The sequence below is a fragment of the Lonchura striata genome, chromosome 2, assembly GCF_046129695.1.
Source record: "Lonchura striata isolate bLonStr1 chromosome 2, bLonStr1.mat, whole genome shotgun sequence".
Taxonomy (NCBI): Eukaryota; Metazoa; Chordata; class Aves; order Passeriformes; family Estrildidae; genus Lonchura; species Lonchura striata.
In genome coordinates this window covers 110,772,361-110,781,309 of record NC_134604.1, presented here as the reverse complement: position 1 = coordinate 110,781,309, position 8,949 = coordinate 110,772,361, and positions in this window count along the sequence as shown.

The window sequence follows — 8,949 nt, the reverse complement described above, 5'->3', positions numbered from 1 at the left end:
GCAATTGCTCTCCTTTGTTTAAAGTTCTCCTCTAAAAGGTTCTCTGCAAGGGCTGTGTAGGAGGCTTTGCAGTAGGGAGGTTTGAAATTGTTTTTCTGAAAACTGTTTTGAAGAGCCTGTCCTTTTCAAGGTCTTGGCCAGCTGCACAGCTATTTTCTCTCTTCATTTTCTTTACTCCTGCAGCACTGAATAATAGTTCTTATTTAATATTTTAGATATGAAATATATATGTGAATCTCTACCATATCATTCCCTGTTTAGCAGCCTTTACTGGGCACTGAGGCACTTCCAGAGATTCTCTTTTTACTAGGATAGTACCTAGTCCCCTACAGACCAGCCAATTTTGGGATCATTTTTATTGCAATTACACTCATGGTGCATTCCTTGTACTTCATGTAGTCCCCCAGGTGTCAGTAGGAATCTCATATTTATGGAGAAGATTGACATCACCCATGTCAGGCCTTGTGTCCTGCTCATCAGTGACACCAAACAGCCTCAAAAGGTGTTTCCAGGAGCACTGAGCAGATGGCATCAGCAAAGGCACCAGTCTCCCAGCAGAAAATTCCCTCCAGTTTTGATCACAGCCATGAAAAGGACAACCAAACTCCCAGCACTAGTTATGCTATGGCACAATAAATTTCACATCAAAACAGGGGCAGCCTTAAAATTTTTGCATACATTGAGGTGTACATGAAAAATTGGATACTTTTCCTTGCTTCAAGGGACTATGAACCATAAAGACCTTCCAGAAATATAAATTTCTTGGAATATAAAAAGTTCAGACTGTGGAAAGAAGACATTTCTGAGAAACAGATTTTAGTCTTTGAAATAATTAGACTGAGCTGAGCAGATTTTTGGCATTATTTGTAAGCCAGTCATTGTTCAGCCTTTGTACTTAGAAGAGCAATTATGACTCCTTTGGAAACATCCTTAGTTGAACTCTTAAAATACTAAAAACACTCCCCCATAAGACCACATCAACATATGGTTTTCGTAATGACAGCACAAACAAATCACCCACTCATCAAACATTTAGGAAGAAGACAGGAACAAATAGAACAAACAAATTTTGTAAAGGTTACTTACTGATCCTGATCAATCAGAAGGGAAAAAAAAAAAGCTGAACTGAATGCAGAAATTGCCTATGGGATATAGAATGAACATAAAATATGCAAAATATAAATAAGCAAAACCATAAAACAAACACTGCAAAACAAAGTTTATAGACAATGTGCTGTGAAGTTGTATTTCACAAATATTGAGCTGCTGATGCCCAGTTTTATCATTCCCTCACTAGTTTACTTTTTAACTTCAGTGATATGTCATGAGTAAGTAAGAAAAAGTACATTTACACTAGTGATCATTATCAGAACATCCTTCCTGGTTTCACCACCTTCCTGGTAACTCCAGGGTGAGGCCCCTGTGGATCACAGAATCAGTGAGATTAGAAAAGACCTCTGAGATAACTGAGTCCAGCCTTTGGCCCATCACCACCTTGGCACCCTGCCCAGAGCACTGACTGCCACATCCAGCTGTTTCTTGAACACCTGCAGGGATGGCAACTCCACCACCTCTCTGGGCAGCCCATTCCAACCCTTTCAGTGAAGAAATTCTTCCTTTTCCCCTGATGTGCATCTCTGCTGCAGTTCCCTCTGGAGGCTGCTGTGAGTGGTGACCACATGAGCACGAAGGATTTTGAGATTTATCAACCACTGTTCCTTTCTTGGCACAGCTCTGTGGTCACGCCGATGAGTGAGCACCACCTCGGAGAGGCAGAGTCCCAAAGCACACTTGTCTAGGCCTCTGGAGCTTAATGCTGACACAGAAAAGACCCTGGCAACAAAAGCATCCATGCTTTCTCATCATGGGGCGGCCCTGAAAGCATCCATATCTTTAGAAATGGCAAAGTTGAGGTAAATGGACACAGAAAGGTTTTGAGCTGTGTCACTCCTGATCTTACCCCACGTAACATACAGAAATGTACATGCACAGAAGGACTCTCCTTCTCCTTTGGATCAGGATGTCCATCTCCCTGCTTCCTGCATCTTTTTATGCAGGTGCTGGAGACTGTGTCTAAGAACTATGTCTCCATAACCTCCTCTTCTGCCAGGAAACCTCAGGTCAATCCTCCTGCAAGACCTGTGCCTGTGCAGTTCATGCGTGGCTGAGCTCTGGAAGCTGTCAGCAGCTGGCTGTCATCAGCTGCTCCACACAACTCCCTGGAAAACACCAGGCAAGCCTTGGTGTGCAATAAAAAGCGAGCAAACAAGTTCTATGTTCAAAATGGGGCTTGCCATACAATGGTTTGGGTTGGAAGAGACCTTAAAGATCACCCAGTTCCAAACCACTGCCATAAGCAAGGACTCCTTCCACTAGAACAGGTTGCTCAGAGCTCCATCCAACATGGCCTTGAATACTACCAGGGACAGGAAATCCACAACTTCTCTGGGCAACCTGTGCCAGGGCCTCACCAACCTCACAGTAAAGAATTTCCTCTGTGTATGTAACCCAAATGTTGTCTCTTTCAATCTGAACCCATTACTCCTTGTTCTACCACTACAGTTTCTAATGTTCCATCTGACAAATATCCAGAAAGAGCCCTCAGTATGAAACAATTTAAAAAATGAACATGAGGAGATTCCTCTGAGAAGTCACTCCAGCTGCACTTAGGTCTTTTGGTTTTGCTTGCCCTCTTCTGTGTGAATCTATGGTTTGTGACTACAAGAGCAGACTAGAGAACTCTACATTGCTTGTTTAGATTCCAGCTGGACAATGGACAGCAAATATCCCACACTTCTCCTCTTCCTCTGAGGAATTCTGGATGAGGCTCAGTGAGAACACCATTCAAACACCAATGGCTGGATGGGAGCCATTGCTACCTCTCTGTCACTGTTGCTGCAGTCTGTGAGATTGGCCAGATGGTGTCAGTGCCAGGAAATGTATGGCACAAATGTCTTGCTCATTGAGTTAATGATAGGAAGACAAACTCGATTTCCTCCTCTAATCCCTACCCATAGCATTTTCGGGTCCAATCAGAGTCAGGATTGCTGCTTCTACAGATGTCTAACTCCAAATGATGTCCCAAACAGCTGCAGTAAATGGCACGGCCTCTGTCTTGCCCTGTGCTGAAAGCTCTGCAGAGTAGGGTTTGGTCTTCTTTAGGAGGGTGCAGCTTTCACTCTGCAAAAATCATTATCCAGTCATTGTAGAGACTGTAAGTGCTGAAGGTGGTCAATGGCGATGAGTAACGGTGGGTACAATAATTCCACAGAAACAAATATTGGAGAAAACCAAGAGGACAAGGTGAATGTCATCTGTCTTTGAACAATTTTATCAGGGGCAATGGCTGCTTTCAATTTTTGTCAAACTGCATTAGTATTTTATGAGAAATCAAGATTTGCATATTTAAAACCTGGAAAAATTAACAGTGCTACTGGAAACAATGCTATCGTACAGTTGTGTCATTATTATTGAGATTTAAAAGGTAACTGAATGAGAGTCTGATCCTTTGGGCAATCTTTCAAGACAGGTTTTGTTATAAAGAAAACATTTAAATTTTTTGGCGATTCCTCTGTAAAGTTAGAGAAAGCCTTGGTGATGAATTACAGTTACTGCACACAAACACAATAAGGAATGCCTCTCTAGCTTGTCCGGCTGTCTCTCCAGTTGCCAGGGGTCTCAATCTTTGCAGGAGAATTACCCTTGGAAAGAAATCCAGTTCCCCTGATCTCAGAGTCACTAAAGCAAGCCAGTCCTTTGGCCAGAGAGCTGTTATTTTGGGATCTCAATCTAGGAAGGGGATACAGCCATGGGGAACGGGGCAGTTGGAGGCAGCCCTGTACTCTGGGAGTCTCATGTTTGACTGTCTTGGCACGTTTTCAGTTATCTGGGGGAAATGTGTTTAGTTTTATTCCAGCCAAAACCAGGCAGCACGGAAGAAGAAGCTGTAGGAGGGCTCTTCATAAGCTTGAGGTGACCTGAGAGCAGCCAGGTGTTTCAGTGAAGGCTACCTGTGACTGGCACAGCAGCATCTGATCAAAGGTTTTCTTTCCTTGGCAGCAGTGATGACTCACAGTACTTATCCTTTGTGTACTGTCTAGTGTTTATTCATTACAGTTCTGTATTCTTTTTCCTTCTTGCAAGAAAATGAAAAACATTATTGCCGTGTTTCCCTTCAGTTTAGGATTTTTAACCTTTTTTTGGTGCAGGGCTTCACAAACAGAAAAATCTGGAATTCTTTGGGCTCTTCACCTCTTAGATGGTATTTCTGGAGGGTCTTCAACTATTTCAGCGTGGATTTTTTGTAAATCTGCCCTGCCCAGTTATTACCCTGTTACCCTTAATTTTTAAAAGCCAAGCAAAGAAGTTTCATTTTTCTTTTCATTGTTTATGTGCACTTATGCTACAGAAAATAGGAACATCTGTTAGCTGTGGAAGTGGTGTGTATGATTGATTCATCATTACAGCTCCTCTAAAAAGTAATTCCTTACATTTGCTTGACAAGACAGACTGCCAGACTATCAGTCTGTTCTCACTCTCTGTTAGTTTGTCCGAGTACTTGAGTGACAATAGCAGGGAACTCCGAAATACCTACAGGATTTGCCAAGGGAATTGGATATTTATCTCTGAAGGAGAACTTGAAATCAAAATATATCATTACATTCATGATCCCAGCTAAAAGCTGTTTAAAGAACTTCTCTAAAATAATGCAGTACTACAGTCAGCACACTTTTCTGTAATTTTATAATATGGACATACAGTAAACAAAAGGTTACCTCCAGATAGTTAAAAATCTTTCCTATTTTACTTACAAGAAAACAGCAAATTAAAAACACAGACTTGGCAGAACCCTTTCATTAAAAAAAAGTCACTTTGCATATGAGAAGAGTTTTAAACAAGAATATAACAACAGAGAGACACCTATACCAGATTGAAGACAACCTTCCAGGGCCTTGCAAGACTTTCTCAGATTCAGTTCCCCTCGCTGTCCTTTATTTGCCTGGGCAATAACACGAAGCCTCAAATTTAGCTGAACACTTCAGTTTTTATTAAACATTTTGACTGTGCAAGAGGAACCTTCCTGAGTCATCTCCTGCATTCTGCTCCTTCCCGCTGCCTCCAGGGAAGATCCTAAAGGAATGATGAGCTCAGCTCTGCCCCAGGAGTGCTCTGCCACAAGCTCAGCTCCCTTCTGGCCGTGATCCCAGCGTTTTTCCACAGGCAAGGAGCACCGACCATCCCAATGCATACATGGGATTCACACAATAGCAGGAGGTCACGGTCAGAGCTCTGTGCTGCAGCCCAAGCCTGGTAACTCATCAGAGCTGAGATCAAAAGATTAATGGATAATCAGCTTGCCTTATTATCAATACAGTAAACAAAATGAACAGGAAAGATCAATCCCCCCCTTAACTTCTTATTTTTATTTCCTTACTTTTCCAGACGAGGGTCATGGGAATGTGTCCTGCTGCAGCCTGACCTGACACTAACCATCAGTTTTGTTTAATAAGTGCTGTGGTACACCTTACCTGGGTGATGTCTTTGGTTGTTACCTGTTTAAACACCTTCCACAGCACACTAAACTTGGTTTTTCTTTTTGTATCAGTTGAATTCTTCAGCAAGAGACTATTTAAACTCGTGTTAGTTAATGGAGACAATAGACATATCTTTCTTTGGACATTTCTCCTCCACTTATACATGGATTGTGGTGGGAATTTATAACTTAAATTTCATTAGGATAAATGAATTAAGATTTATGGTTGGACTCAATAGTGTTAAAGCTCTTTTCTGACCAAAATTTTTCTGTGATTCTAAGATAAAGGAGGCTGTTATCAAATTAGAGTACTACAAAACTGAAAAGCAGAATTTAATTATGTTCACAAACAAGAAAAAAATTTTCATAATTAAATTTTGTTGAACCTCGCAACAAACATTTTACAAAGAAAAGTGACAAAGGAAGGTTGAAGGCAAGCAATACAAGCAAGCCATCCAAAATTTCACATGGAGATGGCAGGAGACACAAGGATGTGTATTTGTTAATGTCATAATTACAGGGAATATTATCTTCATTTTAACATCATAGAATCATGGAATATCCTGAATTGGAAGGGACCCACAAGGATCATCAAAATCCAGCTCCTGGCCCATCCACAAGAATCCAACCATGTGCCTGAGAGCATTGTTCAAATGCTGCTTGAGCTCTGTCAGGCTTGGAGCTGTGACCACAGCCCTGGGGAACCTATTCCAGTACCCAACAACCCTCTGGGGGAAAAATCTCTTCCTGACATCCAAACTAAAGCTCCCCTGATGCAGCTTCATGACATTCCCACAATTCCTGTCCCTGGTCACCATGGAGAAGAGATCAGTGCCTGCCCCTGCACTGCTCTTTGTCAGGAAGCCATGGAGCTTCCTACTGCATTAACAGTCCAGGTTATTGCTCCACAACAGCCCTTGCCCAGGATCTTGATGGACTTAGAACCCAAATCCCTTCCCAGACATTTCTCTGCCATTTTCCAGCCAACAGAGCTTTGAATAACAGCATGTTCACATAGGGTTGTTAAAAAGGAATCATCCATTCACTCCAATACCTTTATTGCCAGGTTATTCTGACTGCATTTACTAGATTAAGCCTGTGGAGAACATAAGTTTCACTCACAAGCAAGGCCTAGTGGAGAGGGCTGGCAGTGTGTGTTGCCTTTAGTTTCTATAATTAATCATGCAAGGTGGTAAAAAATTAAAGGATGTATGTTCCAGTTTGGAATTCTGGTCAGCAGCACAAAGCTGCTAGGATTAGAGTCGCACAGGCATTTGATGATTGGGGGTCTCTCTTCTGCTTTTTGGGGTTTTGGGGCATTTGGGGGTTTTTGGTTGCTTAGTGTGGAGTTTTTTATTATTTGTAAGGTACGTGTGTGCCATGTATGTTCCATTGCAAGCTGTGACCCTGAACATGCTTGTCACAGCTATAAGGTACAGAGGGTGGCTGCACAGCCTGAACTTGTAGGTAGCATTTACAGAGCAAAGAGAGCAGTTTTTCTGCGCAGTCCTTCTGATGATACAGGAAAACACTTTGTTCCTGAAGAACCTTTAAGGGTGAAGCCAAAATGTGGCCTGAGTTTAAATTGTCTACCTTTCCTTGGAAAATCTGTCAGAATCTGCCATTAATAGCTTGAAGGAAGCATCAGGGTGCAAGAGATTTGAATGGGCTTGGGGAATTTTATACATCACAGTGGGGCTGGTAAAAGCTCTGCCAGTTATTCTTGGTCTCTGGAGCCACGAGGTTTGCTGTCTCTGCACAGGGTACGGATTTTGCTGGGAGCAAGAACAATCCTGACATCATTTTCTGTGCAAGCATTGAGCCAATCCCCCAGGCAGTGCCTGCAGATCCCAGGCAGATACTGGGAGCACCACTGCATCCTACTGTGGTGTCCATCCAACTGGAACCCACTGGGAAACGCCTTGGGGTGCATCCTGATCCCAGAACAGAGACAACACAACCCGAAACCTGCCAAAGGGCTTTCCCTGGGTCTTTCCTAAACTCCTTCCCTGCCACTCACACCACCCTGACTTGGCAAGAGGGGTGCAAAAGGAAGCAAACAGAATTCGCAGGTAGTACATGATGCAGCTACTAATGTTAATCTTTTAAAAGTGCTAATTATACAAACCTCCCTGTTCTGAAAGGAAATTAATATAATTGTTTGCACAGAAGTGCTGCTATTTTTTAACTGATAGTAGTTAAAAATAGGGAAGCCAAATATTAAGAATTCAAGCTACAAAAGGTACAAAAATAGCCAGGCTCACACAACGTGAGCAAAACTCTCTGGTCACCTCTCTTACCTTACTGGCATCTGACTGGGAAATGTCAACAAGCACTTTTTTACTGACTGGGAAGGGAATACCAAACCCACCAATTTTATGCTTAAACAAGAAAACTCCCAAGATGCACAGTGTTTGTCAAAACAAATCATAAGAGACAAATCTGTTTGTTCCTTATAGGAATGTATCTGTTGAAAACCTTAGAGAAAGCAATATATTACCAGTTCTGTCTGGCATGCTGTCACCTAATTATCACAATGGCAAATGTTTGTAATAAAAATAATTTAATAAGCAAACAACCACTTTATACACTAATTTCAAGTTTTATATGCTAATTTCAGTTTCAGAGCAGACTACAGAAGGACTTTCTCGTGGAAGATACATTCTTCCCTCTTCTGGTATGTCTGTAAAGGCTGGTGTAATTAAGGGGTTTAATTAAAATCCTAAATGCTTACTCCATAAAAATAGCTTTATGACATACAGAAAAGTGGATTTTATTCATTATAATTACCTGCTTTGTGTATTGACAGTGTAAGAGTCCAAGTGAGAAGCTGTAAACACTTTTAAATAATTTGTTTTCAATTTTATTATTTATAAATTAAGTTCCTTGATGTTTTCTTCATTCATATTGCAATAAAGCTCCTAAAGGTGCACTTACTGTGTCAGCCACCTCCGTGGCGGCTGCATACATTTAAAAAAACAGTCCTAAAATACAATTATGTGGCTTTTAGCCCATTGAAACCCCACCAACGCATTGAAGGAGCAAGCACACCAGGGCTCAAATTTAGTTTTTTCCAATGTTTCACAGCTCACATTGGCTTTAACCTTTGTACTTTGAGGGGCCTTGTGTTTGGTTTTTTCTGGTTATTAATTTTTATGGGGCTCGTGGCACGCAGCTGCTGTCCAGCCATGCCTGCAGCCACTGGGAGATATTGAGAAGGTTTTGGGGTTCTTACCCCCACCACTGGCATCAATGAGCCCCTCAAGGCACAGGCTTGAATATCGTGTGCTGTTTTGAGGACCACAATACAAGAAACACAGTGAACTGTTGGAGAGAGCCCAAAAGAGGGCAACGAAGATGGTGGAAGGCCTTGAGGGGAAGCGTGTGAGGAGCAGCTGAGGGCGCTTGGTCTGTCC